The 17,583-nt window shown below is 40.6% G+C and overlaps 1 long non-coding RNA gene across 1 annotated transcript in view; it reads right to left on the bottom strand.

Annotated features, from left to right (window-relative positions):
- Window positions 1–7,991: 7,991 nt before the first annotated feature.
- Window positions 7,992–17,583, bottom strand: part of LOC117828271 — a 148,086-nt gene continuing 138,494 nt past the window's right edge. Inside the window, exon 3 of the long non-coding RNA XR_004634373.1 lies at window positions 7,992–9,005. This is a non-coding gene — a long non-coding RNA (uncharacterized LOC117828271). The remainder of the gene's footprint in view (window positions 9,006–17,583) is intronic.

The raw sequence follows: 17,583 nt of genomic DNA, 5'->3' as shown, positions 1-17,583 counted from the left end.
ATTTGTTATGTGCAGCCTAAAAAAATCTCCATTAAAAAAAGTATACTTTTTAATAAGTGTCAATTTTATACCTTCAGGCTTTTTCAAATCAGAACTTGACTATCTTGGCTGGGGTTGCCAGGTCCATGAATCGGTTGCCAGGTCAGGCTGTCTGTAGATGTTGACTGAAACAGACATGTCAGTGGTGAAGGCTTAACAATACAGCCTGTCTCAAATCTGCCCTTAATTCCTTCCCAATATGTTTCCCCTTGTTTGCTTTAGCTTGGAGCGGAGTGAAACATTAGGACCCCAAGTAGCTTCGCAGATGTTGCAGCATATTTCTGGACCTGCCAGCACACAGAAGCTTTATCAGGGAGCGAGACACATTACATCCACCTCAGGGAGTCACTGACAGCAATGATTAGAGGGGGAGTGTTTGGAATGGCCTATGGTTTGTGAGGTTTATAAAATACACAATATTGGATAACACTTCAGGGTCACAGTTGCTGCGGATAGTTATGTTTTAAAAGTAGTTTGGCCGTCAATACTGACAAACAATAAACTTGTGATTCCAAGAAGGATATCTTTCATAAGTGTAACTGAGTTTTGGTGAGGAAACAGGCTGATGTTTGACTTTACAACAACTCTTGTGTTAAAGAGGCACCACAAAAACAGATACAAGTTATTTTTTTCTTATAAATGTTAATCTATATGAACGATACAAGAACCGATAAATGCCCTGTGAGAAAATATAAGGAACTATGTAAAGACAATTAATAAGTGTAACAGGCATGTGCTAGACCGACTCCTAGATCATCAAAACCAGATTTTTACATTGCGGTATAACCAACCTCAAAAAAGCAAAAAACGCCACTTTGTATGATATTAGTAATGACAAAATAAAAATAACAAATTTTATGTACAGATATTTTATTCATAGGTCATCCAGAGGTGGAATCAATGTTTTATGCAGTAAAAGTTTGAGCGTAACAACACTTCTAAACACTGAGGCGCAGTTACCACCAGCTCTCAGTAGACAATAAAAATTCAGTCCATCAACTGTGCAATGGCTCATTTTAATGTTTGCAAACAACATTGGTGCACAATGAAGCTATTGCTCTCCAGCGCAGTTTGTTGAGCATTAAACCCTTTGCGAATGCATTGTGAATTAGACATTGTCATTTTGGCTCATTTGCACAATGGGCGCAAGAGCCGCGCATCCCGATTGGTGTGGAGATTGTGGCAGATGGTAGCAACAAGAAATAGCTCACTTACCAAACCATCGAGCAAGAAAGCAGAAAGTATAATACTTTTAATAATTCTCTCAGGTTCTGTAATCTGATGATAAATGAATTCTGTTGGAAACGCAAGGGTAAACTAAATAAATTTCCGGTTAAGTTTTCATCCATGGGTGTTGACTTCTTAGCGTTGCTAAGTTAAGATTGGCCTACACTCTTGTTCCTTTGCAGCAGCACCATCTCGTCCAAATATGGTGACCCAAAGCTTGATAAACCCAGCATGGCTACAGGCAAGTGTCAAACTCATATTTAACTGAAAAAGTGATTTCACTGCAGTAAGGACCATAATTGTGGCTACAGAAACTACAACCCGACTACAAAAATTAAACGCCATGTTTTACTGAATCTGTATTATCCCTTATTGTATCCAATTAGTGAATCAAAGAACGTCCAGGAGCTTTAATCCTTTATCTCCTGCGTCAGACACGTGGTGATGTTTTGTGGTTCTTGGAGAACAACACATGTGACTTGTATGTAACCCCTTCACTCCAGAGGTCAAAACCATCAGTGATGTCAGAGGAAAACCAGATGCCTGCTTAAGGTGTTAATGACTGCTCAGCCACAAACTCAACACAGCTGAATGTGCGTGTGCTCACTCTGCTGGAAAACTATCAACACCTAGGAACTCTTATGAGGTGGGAGTGTGTGTTTTCATTGTTGCTAATGTGTTAATGTGCTTATCTGATTTAATAGACTTGGGTGCTTCCACAACAAGCTAGTTTTCCCTTACTTTGTCTTTTTAAATAATATCTCTCTCTCTCTCTCTCTCTCTCGTGCACACACACACACACACACACACACACACACACACACACACACACACACACACACACACACACACACACACACACACACTCAAAACTCTGAGTTGTATGTTAAAGCACCTCCTAATGTCTGGCTCTCTAGACACAACGCTGGACTCCCTCCCTCCCTGCCAGCTGCCAGCTCCTGACCCCATGATACATCCTCCTCCTCATGGCCCACACAGCTGCTGCAGAGCCTACACCATGTAGGCCGCTAACACACACACAAACACACACAGGCATGGATGCGTGGGCCGACACAAACATGTATGTTGGCATTGTCAAATAGACACAAAACACAGCAAATATGCAAAAATGCACGCACTCATACTATGAAATAAATGTTAGAAAATACTCATGCATGCAATCATTTTTGAATGCACAAAACTAGCTTAAAGTACCACCCACACACAGATGTATGCTCCTCACATCTTAGACACACATCTTCAACCACTTACTGGGTCTGTTTGAAGGTGCAGAGAGCAGAGAGCAGCATCCTGGACACCATGCTATTGTTCCACCAATTCTGTTAAAGTACTCACACAACTCTCCTGTGTACAACCCCCTTTCCCCCTCTTTCTTCTATTCAGATTTGTCTGTAGTGTAATAGAGTGTGGGCTTTTTTTGCATGAGAGAATGACAAATCATTGGACAGCAGGTTGATGGGAAAAGCATGAGAGAATGATTTGTGGCAGATGATTGATTTTAAAGACATGCTGGGTCGTGGAAAGTGTTTAGGTGTATCATGTTGTCAGTGGCTTGTTGAGGTTTTTTATTTCTTCTGCAGAACTCAAGTTTAAAAGCAGCAAAAAGTTGCAGAAAATAAGGGAAAAAATTGGGATAATGAGTCAATACTTTCACATGTTTGTTCAAATATTGCAGCCTGTGGCTATTTAAAGGCAACTGCTATGGATTTTTAATTTCATTCCAGCATACCTGACCGTGCCTGAGGGTTTGTTTGTTCTCTCTGCAAACACACACACATAAGTACGCACATACACAACAATCCATCGCCACTTCACCCATGACAGCAAACAGCCTGTAAATAGCACCCATGGCGCTGTACTGTCTGTTGCCATCATCAGCAGATGTCACCCTAAACTTGCAATGCCCAATCTGTCATTACGCTCAGCACCTTGAGGCCTTTACTCCTGTGTAAACCTTAACCCTGTTTGGATACACTACTGTAACACTTCATTGACTCATCTTCATAATTTTTCCACTTTTTCCTTGGAGTGACTTTGACCCAGCACGTAGTTTATGACACAGCTGGCTGGAATCATATTTCTTACCCAGGGACATTAAAGCAAAGTCATCTGGTCTTGGCCTCTTTTCCTCTAGCTGAAGAGATTTAACTCAGTCCCTGAAAATGTATGCTTGAAATTTCAACAGATTCCTTTTAACCTTTATTCATTTTGCGTTGTGTTCTGTACGGCTCTCACAGCTTATATGGAGGGAGTGTGTTTGGTTGTGGAAAAGGGCAGCCTGAGGGCAAGTTATCAGCACCAGCAGCCTCCTTGCTTGTAGCGAGCCTGGTGGGCGTCAGCATGGTGCCAGCGGGCTCACATGATGAAAACCAGACCAAGACTGGAGCTGAAAGGTAAAGCACTAGAGGGATGAAGGGATAGAGCGGGATGATATATAGTGTGGTGTTTTGGAGTGGGGAGTATTGGAATGAATAAGAGAAATAGGTACACTAGAAGAAAATTTGATAAACATTTGGTGACTTGGAGTGGAGTGGAGTGGAGTTGGGTGGGATATATTTGGGAAGCTTACAGCAGGATGCAGTAGATCTTTTATCTCACAGTGTGTAATGGAAACAGGAGAACGGTTGGAACATCTCAGCGCTTTAGAGACATCATTAGTACAGCTTACACACACATTTAACAGCAGTGTCGTCAAACAAATGTGATCTCTTACTTGTTTGAACTCCAAAGAAGAAAAACAGCTTGAGCCTTGAAAAATGTTGCAGACAGATTTAGTGTAATCGTCCTCTCGCTTTTCCTCATCACTATCCAGTTGCTGCTGGAACAGGAAGCTGCAGCTATGCTTCATCATCCAAATTGTTAAAGAAACACTGATGGTTAGCTGTGCATGCATTTTAATTCATTTTTACTGAAGGTGCGTGATTTATGTTGCAATCAAGCTTTGGATTTCCAACTTTGTTTCTACTAGCTTGAGTAAGAAAGTTTCTCAAATACTGATATTTGCATGTAATCACAACACTGAGAGCTACATCTACATTAGATATGTGTGCTGGATTTGTGAGCAGAGGACAGTGTGTGAAAGAGTGCAGGTGTATTCAGACGACTGCTGGCTATCAGGCGGAGAGGTGGTGCATACACACAGCACTGACAGGGAGGCCAGGTCAACAAAGTGCTGTTGATAAGGCATGGAGACAGGGGATCACATGAGGGACGGCTGGCTGTGAGCCTGCTTTACTGAATAAACACACACCAAGACACATACAAATACACACCTTCCATTAACACCAAGTCACACACAAACACACACATACTGTACTATACAAATCATGGTTTGAGGGAAATCATTGCTCTGTATGCAGTTCTGTGCCAGTTCACACCAAAAATGAAATAACGCAAAGCTCAGTTTACACAGAAACCTGTTCATGTGGTTTAAATGCTAACTAAGCTCATGGTCCATAATCAGAACTTGTTCACATTCATTCTGTAAGCTGTACTGGAATTATTTTTTTGTAGACCCCCCTATGCTTCAATCCCTAGCCTCAGCCATTTGCATTTCCCAAACTAAATGGATTACAGTATTCTACTATAAAACCATGGACAGGTCCAATGAAACAGGAAAAACCTGCAGCTTTGAAAACTTAGAAACACAAATATATCTTTAATTTGTTAGCTGGATATCCAAAGAATCTAAATTTAACACCCAAATACACAGGGGAAATCTGCTCTTTTAAAGATGTGTAGGTGAAATGGTTTTAATATCCCTTAAAATAAATGAGCTAAAGCCAAAGACACACTGATCAAGCAAACACAAATAGTGAATTACATACTTTATCATCCTTTTTTTTTCCATGTCCTTTGAGAAAGATTTGTTCAAAGTATGTTTATATAACACAAAGGGACAACTAATGAAACTACATTTTGAAGTACTTTTTTTCATTGGAGGACTGGCTAATGGTGAATGTAGTTAAGAATTCACTTGGCTGGGATGCAATTAGGAATAATGGGTAAAAAACATTTATTAAAAAGCATGACTGTAGCATAACATGTCTGAAATGGCAAAATTATCATTGCCTGTCAACTTGATGAGGGCCACCCCACTGTCGAGACAAACTGGTAAAGAAAAACAGGCATTCACTGTTTAGGAACAGAGATAAAGAACATTTCCTTGCATCAAAAACTAGAGTTAGTGTTTTATTTGGTGTCCAACAAGAGTATATTTTTTTTATTACTCAATTTTTTTGATTGTATAACGGATAAAGTTATGAAATGAAATCTAAGAGTCTGAGTCGGATTCTTATAGAGAGATACAATTTAGTCAAGTTTATAATTACTATCCTTAAGGCTGATTTATACTTCTGCGTCGCCCCTACACAGCAGGGGCTGACGCGGACATGAGCCCCACATACTTCTGCGTCGATGTGTCCGTGTCGCGCAGCAATTCTCCTCCGAAACGCTTGAGGGCAGTGTGGTCTCTCTGATAGCCGGTCGCCTGCTTCCGGTCCTGCTACGATCTCTGTTTACTTTTCCACATCGATTCAGAGCGTGTTAAGTTAATCTACAGCTGATACATGTTGCTGTTTATCATACAGACATGATTACATGAAGAATAGAGAGGAGGAGATGAAATACATCCCGGAAGTGCTGTGAATGCGGGAAAGACAAAGCCGTCGAGCGGACCAATCACAGAGCTTGCGGTCCGCGTCGGCTCTACGCGTAGTTACATTTTGGAGGAGGTGCACGTCAGCTACGTGCGTAGGCCTCTGCGTAGGTACGGGAGCTACGTGGACCTACGGCGTAGGCTACGCCGTCGATTCGACGCAGAAGTATAAATCAGCCTTTAGATTGAAAAAGACCATTGATATCAGATTTAACACCCAATTTGATCTTGCATATCGATTTTACACAGGCATTTCATGGCTACATATTTGTTGTACATTTGCTGTATCTTGCTCACGTTTCATTGAGGAAATTTAACTGAGAGGGCATTCAAGTTGCAGTTTTACATTTGTTCAAGTATTTCTTTGCAAGCAGAAACAGCATATTAGTAGTCTTTTCACCACTCTGAAGAGGAGTGCATGAGTATATATGTGTTTATGCCCTTGTGTGAGTTTGTGTGTAATATCTCCTGGGATGAATCTGACTTATTTTAGGACAAACTGTTAGATAAAACTGGGTTACCCAAGGAAAGCGGCAATAGCGAAACTACATATCATTGTGTGAAATACAACTTCAGGGACACTGTGCTCAATGTGCAAACATCTTGTGAGTGAAGAGATCCCTTGAGCATTTTTATTCTTCTTGGCATGCAGGAAGTTAACATCTCGATTTTTCTAATGCAGCACAATGGTCCCACTTCCCAAAGCACAGGCTCTCTATTCAAGTTATATTTTAACAGAAACTGACAATGAAGACATACAGTATTGTATAAATATGGGACCACTGAATGGAAAATAAAATGAAAACACAAGCCATTCAAAGAGCTGCTAGAGGCTTAAAAAAAAGAGTACTGCCATCACCATAATTCTTCAAACCACAACCAGCTTATGGAAAAAGAGGATGGAAACTTGCCAGACTCCTCAGTCTAGCTGAGATGTTTTACAGTCCAGTAAAGGATTTGTTTTAATGTGACAGATGTCCAAAGCTAACAGAATAACTCAGATGTCTTTTCTTTTAGCTTCATGTCTTCAATACTGTACTTGTGTGTACCAGTGAATGAGAAACCCAGAGAGAGGGCGTGCAAACGGTTGAAAAGGGAAGCAAAGGATGAGGAGGAAGTTGACAGTAGGTGTTGACAGGTAGGCAGACCGTCATGGCGGGAACCTGAAGTCAAAGACAGTGAATGTAGCAGGATTATTGTGTCTGCCCGTGGGTAAATGTTGTCAGTATGCTCATGTACTATTGTGTGTTAAACAAACTGAGGTGCCTAACCCTTGACCCTTCGAGGAACTGACAGAATCTGATTATTTCATTTCAGCCTAATGTTCAATCTTAGAAATATAATTTTAATTAACATTTTAAAATACAAAAATGAACAAAAAACATGGGTAGTATTATCAGTATTTACCTTAAAATACATCTCATTCCTCTCTTATAGTTTGGTCTCTTTTTGAAAGGTAACAGCAGGAAAACATTTGTTCTTATCCCTCTCAAACTGTCTTATACAGGAACTTTTTTGAGACAAAGGTAATCATGAAGATCTCTCGCTAATTGATACGATTTTTTCACCAAAAGGTTTTACTACATAAAGTGTATGAAACTCTTATATAAACTTCTATATATATTATAACTTCTTAAACCCCATCAGGACCCCTCAGTGATCACAGGACCACAAAAGGTGCATTTCGACCAAGAGTTCCAGGGTCTTTCAGCCCCCAGAACTACTTTACCCTGAACTAAAAAGTTCTGTGCCCCCCATTGTTTTCTGCGAGAAGACTACTGTTACAAGCTGCTAAATCAAGTGAATCACAGCTTCTTCTTTTGAAAAGTACACGCATACAATAAAGATAGAGAAATCCAGTGAATCACAGATGTGTGTGATGTTATTGTGGACGACGGGCTGAATAAACACACTGCGGTTAAGCTACCAATCAGACATGTTCAGCATTGCAGGCCCTGCCCCCAAAAGCCCTGGGGCTTTTTGTAAAGTACTACCCCCCAAGCAGGGGCTTTTTAGGGGTGAGATTATCTACCCCTGAACTAAATTTAGACCCTAGTTCCGGGGTAAAGTTCCTCCGGTCGAAAAACGCCTAAAGACAACTATCTAACAAAGATATATGACTAAAGAGGATTCATTCAATAAAAGTAAATCTGTTACTGTCGGAGGTTAATACAAAACACACATTAAATCTTTATCCATGTAACATTTTAAAACAGCTTCCATGCACCAAACTAAAATAGCTCTTCAATGTATGGTTGTGTGGTTTCACAAATGTATGTGCCAGATTTGTCAATTTATCCTGGTTTCTATCCATTCTAACATCCACACTAATGCAACAGATGGCCGCCACATGAGTATCCCATATTAATGAAGTATCCCACTGTTCAAACTGTTTACTTGCACATGCATAGAATCTTTAAAGGTTCAAGAAGTGAAACAAAATCATCCACAAGAGCTACCACTCCTGCACCACTTTTCCTGGCTATAGACGGAAAGCATTCCTCTCCTATCTCGGCCCATGCGAGCTGTGAAGCCGCCCAGCCGGCCTGCTCTCCATCACGTCCCTGTCACAAGCTCAGTCGGCAGCTCCCCACTCCTAATTTGCTGCCCTGGAGTGAGCAAGCGGCGGTCTGGCTAGTGTTAAACCACTGAATGATAAGATCCAGGTCCTCTCTCCTTGAAGTGATCATTTTTACGCACAAGCCAAGGAGTCCTTTTGTTTGAGGCCTGGTGATGACTGTTTGCAGACTCACAGAGACATCAGCATGTTGTTGGTTACATCACTACTAACAGTCAGATGCAGGGGAAAACATGCTTGAACACACACACTGAACATATACAGTACATGAATATCAACACAAAGATTCTGCCCCACCACTTCCTCCAAAGAAAACAGAGAAGATGTATGACTTGTCTGCAGCTTGACGCCTGCTGTTGTGTACCTCGAATATTCCTGGTGTGTTTAACAGATGATGTGTGTATTGTGGCGGAGATCAAGCCTGGTACGACTCATGGTGGTGGATTGCACGAGGGTTGCCCAAACACAGTCAGCCAGAAAGTCCTGCAAGACAGAAAAAAGAGGCTTTTGGGTGCATTCTGAGTAGTATGTGCATTATTCAGGTTGTCTCTGTGTTCTGTTCCCTCTCTGTATGGGGCTTACATTTGAATCACTTTGGTATAAAATCTTCAACTCTGACTGATTTAATTTACAAAGGATGAGCAAACTTTGATTGAATAACAGCAATCAAAATTGCAGAACAATTTGAAGACCCACAAATCTCCTAAGACTGCTGTAGACATATTGGCTCTAACTAATGGATACTGCAGTCTCATACGGCACATTGATTCAAAATAGGACTGACTGATTGGTTTACCGTTTGCATGGGGAAAAGTTCAAGCTCCCACCAATCAGCTGTATATTCGTTAATCAGTTCCCAGAGGAAAGAAAGTACATCTGAGCAAAGTGAGACGGGAAAAAAAGAGAGTGAGTTGCCTGCGGCAGCTCACCCTCCTCTGACTGCATAATGTTATAGATCTGTTTTTGCTGCCTTTGAGTGACGGCTGACCAACTTTGTCAGCAACCTTGCGAGAGCACAGCACTCCTACATCTTTCACAGAACCATATCAATGACCTTCAATTTCAAACGCCAGACCAAAATATTGACTGAAAGCTTCCTTTTATCAGGTGCCAGTCTCCGAGAATTTCCATCTCAGGAAGCATAACGCAGAAAGCATGACAGGTCAGGCTGTCCACTGCTTCCATGAATCATTCCACACAGGAATCTTTGAACCCTTGTGTTGTTGCATTGCTTGTTGATGAAGTAGTTGCGACTCGTGAGGTGGGGAAATTTGTTTAGCTTGGCCAAGTGGCCAAAGTGCAAAAACCTCCTATCTGAAAATTTTACATGTGCATATAGGAGGTGTTGTGCCTCAAAATATTCCCAGCAAACGTGATTGGAGGTTTTGGTCAGGTGACTTTTCTGTCACAATGAAGGGTGGGATTACCTTGGAGATGGACTGAAAATGTGCAGCCTTCCTTGTTCTCATCATTTAAAGTGAAATCCACAAATCAGCAAATGCAGATAGGAGGTTTTGCATTTTGGCCATCAATATGTTAAACTCTTCAGACACTGTCAATCCAACCAGAACTGTTATTTTTGACAATCTCTTTGAGTTGAAGCATAGAGGAGCGAAAATATCATAACGTATCCTTGTAAGTTTTTGAACTACAAGAGAGAAACCATTCTTTGGTAAAGTGGAACCTTTCTTATCACAGAATGAGAAAGCCAGGTTATCGAAGGGTTCTGTTTCTTCGCTCTGCAATGAAAGTCACAGCAGACGAATGAGGGTCAGCATCATACGTCTGGAAAATATAGACCTCGGTAAGTCTACCTCCGAAGGCTTCCAAATAACTCCATCACTGTCTGCTTGAGTGTCTGTTTGCTCACATCTGTCTATTCATACCTGTCACGCCTGTCCCTTTTTTCTTGTCACCGCCCGTCTCTTGTGCTTTTTACGAGCAGTATTTCTGCTTCCTGCTTGTTTTGACTGCTGCCTACCTGATTCTTCTGCCTTTCTACCCTCCTCCCTCAGTCTCTCTCCTCTCCCAGATCCAAACATGTCAGTCTTCCGTAAAGAGTGTCCAGAGGTCCCTTATGAGGTTACACTCACAGGGTCTGTTTCATCTCCAAGGGTGTCTAAGCTTGCTTGAGACCACATGAATGCCTTGAAATTGCTCATACATAGTGTAACAACTTAAGTCCTGACTGTGGTGCTATCAACCGTTCGAACGTGGCTCACACGTCCGAGGCTGCCAGAGAATTAATTTTAGTAATGAGATGGAGAGATGCCCCGTACATATCACAGCTTGGGCTTTGATTTATGCCGCCGAATGAGGTGATGCCGTAATTTGTGCACGAGGGGAAAACACACAGCCATTTAGTGATGGGATCCAGCTCTGTTCAGTGGCTCTCTCCCAGCCCATCTGGCTTCATTTACAATCCAGTTGGAGTCACACACGAACATTATACTTGGCTGTCTTTGTTTTTATTGGTCAGCCTTGATTTATGACCATCAAAGTCGAAAATAATTGGCTGACACTGGATGTCTTTTATAAGTCGTGTTCAGGGGGCAAAGCTTCAGCGGCAAAAAATGCTGGAAAATGAGTGAAAACAGAAGGAATGTATGACGTGATGCTTTGAGAAGGAGCAGCAGAGTCTCTGCAGCCGAGCTTCCACTTGTGTATTTTTATAACAGGCGCCTTCTTGGCCAGCTATGTATGGTCGTGCCAAGTACTTGTGTACACAGTGCTAGCCAGGTCATGTAAGTTGTAGATGAGAAACATCTTTGCCAGCATAGGTTCAGTGGTTTGAGGAAACAGAGTAGCAGAGGAGATGTGCAGTGTTAAGTACTGAAGCTATGAATCATCAATAAAGAGAACTGTCAAACCAGTTTTTGTATAATTAATGTAATTAAATACAGAAATTTTAAATAGAATTCATAAGGATCTTGCAGGGAAAGAGCATAAAACATGTGACAAATTTATGGAAAGCATTTAGCTTTAAACCTCTGGCAGCTAGTCTTAGCTTCAGTTCAGATAGTGATAGATGAGCCTAGCTTGCTAATGTTGGAACTGATTACTACCAGACTTTCTGTAAATGTTGTTATAACACAGTTCAGTGTTCAGCCTTTATTATTCAACACAGATGATCGAGCTAGCATTAGCAATCCTTGCTTTGGTGGTGATAGCATATGACCCTTAAAGGGCACGTTTGTTGGTGCCACTGTGGCCAAATACCATTGGCTAAATGGTTGGTTGGTTGACTGGCTGTCTTAATGTCTGTGTGAATGCCTGACTAACCAACCAACTGGTATAAATTATAATCCAACCTACCAGTTGTTTGGTTGCTTGCTTGCTTGCATTCTAGCTTATTTGCTTAATGGTTGCTTGATTGGTTGCTTGATGATTGATCGATTGGTTGATGCGCAAAAAAGCTGTCACATAACCAAATTAAGCATGTGAAATGATTATATTCAAGGTTTTTATTCATTTAAAAAAACTAAAGAACACAGCACAGGTTGCTTCATGTTTTTATTATCAATGATAAACAAATTTCAAATATTTTTTTTATTGCTGCTTACGGCAGATTTAAATGGACAGAGTATGGTATGGTTTCGGATCACATGTTTAACTACAAATCTATAAGGTTCTGTTCTCAATTGGCAAATAAGTTGTGAATGACTGAGTGAGGATTTTAGAGTGTTTGTTTCTCAGGGCCAATTACTCAATCCTTATCCGTCATTTAAACAATTTAGGACTACCAGGTATTTTAACAGCAATCCTTTCCCAATATTAAGTCTGCAAAACACCCTTGAAAACTCAAACTAAATAAAAAGTTGCATTAAGTCTTATTCAGGAATGTAAGAGAAGCTTGAATGACAAAGGAAAATAAGACAGAATGAGAGCAGATGAGCTGAGCCCAGCAGCTAGAGTGATTTTATTTCTTCTGCCTCCATCGTATTTTAGTTTTTGGAAGGCAGCCTAAAAATGTGCCTGTCGCAGATGTTTGGACAGAAGGTGTTTGCATGCTGTTCATTTATACACTGCCATACGGGACACAGTATGACCACCACAATAACCAGTAAGTAACACTCTCCATGTGCACAACGCCTCGCCAACTTCTACCTTCTGTTTTTGGAAGCAACGTGTACCCCCGTGGATTGAAATGTACCTTGAAGCTTCTGACTTGCCCCGCCACCGCTGATAATGACGCTGAGACGGTAATGGATTTTGCATTGTAAAGTTCTGTTTGGGAGGGAAAAGAAACAGCATTTATTGAGGTTTTACCAAAAGTCTCTATGTGAATGTCTGCACAGGTGTACACGTCTGTGCATGCACAGATTGCTGCAGACCAGAGCTTGTCAAAAACTCCCACACATTCAAACTTCTTCTTCATGACATGGAAGCTTTGTTCTGCTATGCTCTACTGCAGAAAGCTTCCCCGGCCATCTGTCATTCTACCCATGAAGGTGAACAGACTGTGTGCCTGAACCACATCCAAGTTTCTCGTGCTACCACTCCCACTACATATTGAAGGGGTACAGTATCAGTATCACCAGATTTATGCTGCATATTCATCACTTTCAGCAGTTTGTCAGAGTCCTCACTAATATCAACAGTTCTGAGCTGCACTCAAATGACCCCAAATAAAAATATTCAAACATCCAGTACCTCAGAGCCTGATTTGTTGACCATCGAGAGTCTTGAATGAAAAAAGACAAAAATCGGGAATCTAAAATATGGTTTGACACCTGCAGTGCAGAGGGCTGAATAAACTTTGTTCAGAAACAGCAGATGGGTCACCTTCACAGAACCATTTGTCATATGTTTGTTTGAATCATCTCTATCATCACGTGTGAAGACAACACTTCTGTACGTATATGCATCTCATCAGTAAAGAGGAGATGAGGCAGACTGAAGCTGCTCCAAACATATGCTCTTCATTTTGATCCTTGAGCCATAGTTTCCTGCTCTAGAATCTTGAGTTACTTAGCAGAGACAGAGAGAGAGAGAGAGAGAGAGAGAGAGAGAGAGAGAGAGAGAGAGAGAGAGAGAGAGAGAGAGAGATGTGGTGTGGTCATGAATATGGCTCAAAGCCCATATACTCTCGCATAATCGCTGCATGTGGGATCACAATTCCCCCAATGCACTAGCGTCATTTTGAGGCTATGAAAATGTATAGCTCTGCTAACAGGGGTTTAAGCTTGTGTTTTGCAGCCTATTTTTACTGAGTACTCTACTGGCCCAGTTTCATGTAGCTGAAGGAAACACTGGAAGCATGCAAAGCCCCAAACTCCTATCCCAGTTTTATCAAGGTTTGGAATGTAAGTAAATGGTTAAGAATAACAAGAACTGACATCACTACTACCCCTACTGTATGCTATGTCTCTACCCTATAATGAGGTTATCATTTTTGGCAGTGGTTAATTTTGCAGCTTTACTAAACAAAGATCCTTATAATAAAATAGAGGCTATAAAACGTTTCCTCTCTAAACCAAAGATAATTGTAAATAAGTATTTCAAACAGCAGCTATGAATAGTCAACATGAGAATAGCAAATTGTACAAGTCTGACTTGTACATGTCGTGTACATTTTTTGTTGCTTCTCACAAAAAAAAGGCTTCAGTTCATTTTCTTTTAAGTGTCTTAATAAGTAGCTAAGGATCAAATCTTGCTGAGAGCAACGCCTATTTTTAAGCTTCCTCATGACTTTTCATACTGTATGAAGTCGAAACTTTTTTGCTGATTAGTTCAACTAAGCATTCAAATACAAATAGGGATCAAGAGCTAGCTTTGCTTTGTCCAAAGTTAACAACATTGATGCGTCACTGACTTGAAATCACATAATTAACTTATTAATTTTATTTTTAACCATTAAGTAAGACTCATTTCCTCGTCAGAATAGATTACTGAGACCTTGCTAGCAACACCACTTTGTTGCCAGTCAACCAAATAAATAGCTAGCTAGCTTTCAGGGTGCAGACGTGATAATGATGTTTTTATCTATTGTCTGCAAGAAAGGAAACAAAGCCATTTACCCAAATGCTTCAAATTGTACCTTTGAATCAGTTGAAGACGATTAGGAGATTTCTGAGCACAATACAAATTCAGATATATCAATATTTTGTTCATCATCATGCTTTGCCTAAAATAATTCTATAAAACATAATTTTCATTTTTTTTTCAGTGTCATTTTTTTTCTGTCAGTCTTTCTTCTTTTCATCACAGCTCAGCATCAGAATGGGGGAAAACACTATTATGTGTAACTGAAAAGGCTCTGTCCTGAATAACCACTGTGACAGAAGACTGCACTTTGTGATGGTGTAGCTTTGTGTATATGCATATTTTTTTCTGTGGGAGCAAACCCAAGCAGCAGTGAAAAACACACTTTGTTGAAGGAGCCAAACCTCTCACAAAATAATTCAATTTTTAAAACGTTGTGAATGAAAGACCCTAAGCAGAAATGTGGAAGTTAGACAGTCAACGTGAGGTTCAAGGCAGCTTCTTTGTCATCATTCAGGCTGTTAAGGAAAAGGTGACTGTGAAGTTCAAGCCTTTGTTAGAGCTCGATAATGTGCTTATTTATATATATTTTTAAGCTCTGCCACGAAAAGCCTTTGCATGGCACTGTTAAAAGAAGGAAGGTGGATTATAGAATAAACATTTAGCTTGAAGTTACTAAATGTAGATGGTTCATATAACCATGAAAGTATTTGACTGACAACAATAACAATTTACCATTTGTTTATTTGCAGCTCCATAGGAGAAGAAAAACAGCCATTAGAATTGGACGCATTGCATTTGTTTACCCCTCATACATCTCTCATTGACATGCAAATGCTCCCATCTCCCCCACTGCTCAGAAAAGGAGAAAATCTGTTATTAAAATTCAGGTAATGTATTCCTGTTTCTGAATTCTATTTGAGAAACGTTATTAATTTCATATATCAAGTTCGGAACGGCCATCTGTTCGCTGCGCACCGCTGCACCTCCCTCCATCTGCCCCTGAGTTCCCTGTGCACCATTCTGCTGCCACCAGCTCCAAGTTTTTATGCACTCTGGCTTTTTGATTTGTCACTCACCGCCACTGAGGCCCATGTGACCAGGCAGGAGATGGCAAGGGCCTGGTGGGGGCATTAGGTGAAAACGGTGATGGTGACATCTCAGGTGATTTAAAGCACTACTGAGGTTTAATAAGTGATTTTGTCCATGGCTGTCTCTTCCTGACAACGTTGGTTACTTTTCTCCCTCCTCTTCTTTTTCCTGCTTTGACTAACTCTTCCCCTTCATCATCTTTCCTTTGTCTAAAAACCTCTCTCCTCTCAGTGTTCTCTCCTCCAGCTACAACACCCTCCCTCCCTCCTTTTTCTGTAAGTGGAGGAAGCAGATTGTGCAGTCGGCACAGTGCAACGTGTCCCTGCCACAGTTAATTTAGCATCTGTGCCTTCATGAATATGAATACATTTACACGTCCAGGATATAATTAGGTGGTGGAGTGTGGAGAGGGTTCACGACACTCCAGGTGGGGAGAGAGTGAGAGAGAAAGAGAGGGGAGGAAGAGGAACAGAAAAGAGATGGAAGCAGAAAAGAGGAGCTGGTAGGGCTAAAACAATCTCCCAGGCACTGTGACCTCTGTTGCCCAGCTAAGCACTCACATCAATCACGCAGAAATGGCTGGAACTGCATGACTGAGGGGGTTTACATGCCTGGCACAGAGAAGTAGATGCAGATGCAGAGGCAGGCTGTGAGGCCATTTAGGCATACAGCAAAATGTGCAGTTGTGATGTTGGCAGGTGATTGCTTGCAGTCTGTGTGTCTGTGTGCATGTATATGTTAGTAAGGATCATATTACATATGTTTAGGGTACTAATGCAATTTTACCTACATGGTTTACAAAACTTTTTTATGCTTTGAATATTAAATCACAACAGAGAAAGAAGTTATCTTGAATTAAATTGAATATAAGCCACTTTAAACCATAAGTGAGTTGGCTGTAAGTTTGCATCTTTATGTTTGCAGATGATGTCTATGTACAGAGGGTTATGAATTACATATAAACTGGATCATTTTGGACCTGATTCTCCATTCCATCAAAGTAAGCAAAGTCTTGATTTTCTGCTGGCTCTCATGATTATCTTGCCAGATTGTCCTGTAGTGTGGGGTATGTTTAAGAGTGATTTTACAAAATGCAGCCACGGCAAAAAAAAGTAGGTGCAAAGCATAACATTTGATGGACATCAGAAACCGAAGGCTATCTTGTTGATCCTGTTGTTGCTGAGTGCTATATAACATACTAAAATTGAAATGGCAAGGAGAAGAGTCAAACAGAAATTGCTACTGCAAATACAAGTTAGCAAAGCAGCTAACAACGTTTTAGCTTGATAACCATCTTGTAGTTTGCCGTCTACTCTAGTCACATTTGAATATGTGAAATTTTGAAGGATTTCAAGTTTTGAGAGTGGGTTGTCTAGTTGTTGGTAGAATCTGTGAGTGTGGTGTGCTGTGTCGGCCATATAGTTGTACTTCACACACTATATGAACAAACTTGATAAATTAGTTTTTATTTGTTGTCATGTGTTCGTTGTCAACATTTGTTAAGGTAAGCCAGGCTTATACTTTGGCCTCAGTATGCCCCAGGGTGACTTGTAACATTAGTGAACCCAAAATAAATTTGAATCAATGATCTTATATGAAATCAAAGGACTGGGCATCTTTTTATTCAACACTCATTCCTGAATATTCTAAATAGTTCTAAGCCAACACCCGGAAATGAAAGCTGCCACCCCTGAAGATCCATAGATTCTCATGTAGCAAGAAATTAACAGTGTGTTGATAGACTCATGTGTTTGATTTTCTTAGCTGTAATGTTGAAAGTATAATTCTATCAAGTGTAGTCTTTGAGAGTCCTTAAATATAAGAGTTTTGAACAATGACAGCAAACCAACTGATATGCTGAGTAGAGGTCAGGGTCCTTCCATTGTATGAAATGAAGTTTGGGTTCTGGTTTCAAGTTCTGCCACATTTAGGTTGTACATTCTCTGACTAATGTTGGGCATCTGATTTTAACATTTCTTGTTCT

Source organism: Notolabrus celidotus, chromosome 16, assembly GCF_009762535.1.
Source record: "Notolabrus celidotus isolate fNotCel1 chromosome 16, fNotCel1.pri, whole genome shotgun sequence".
Classification (NCBI taxonomy): domain Eukaryota; kingdom Metazoa; phylum Chordata; class Actinopteri; order Labriformes; family Labridae; genus Notolabrus; species Notolabrus celidotus.
Note: the sequence above shows the minus strand (reverse complement) of the source record. Positions and strands in the feature narration are given on the sequence as shown.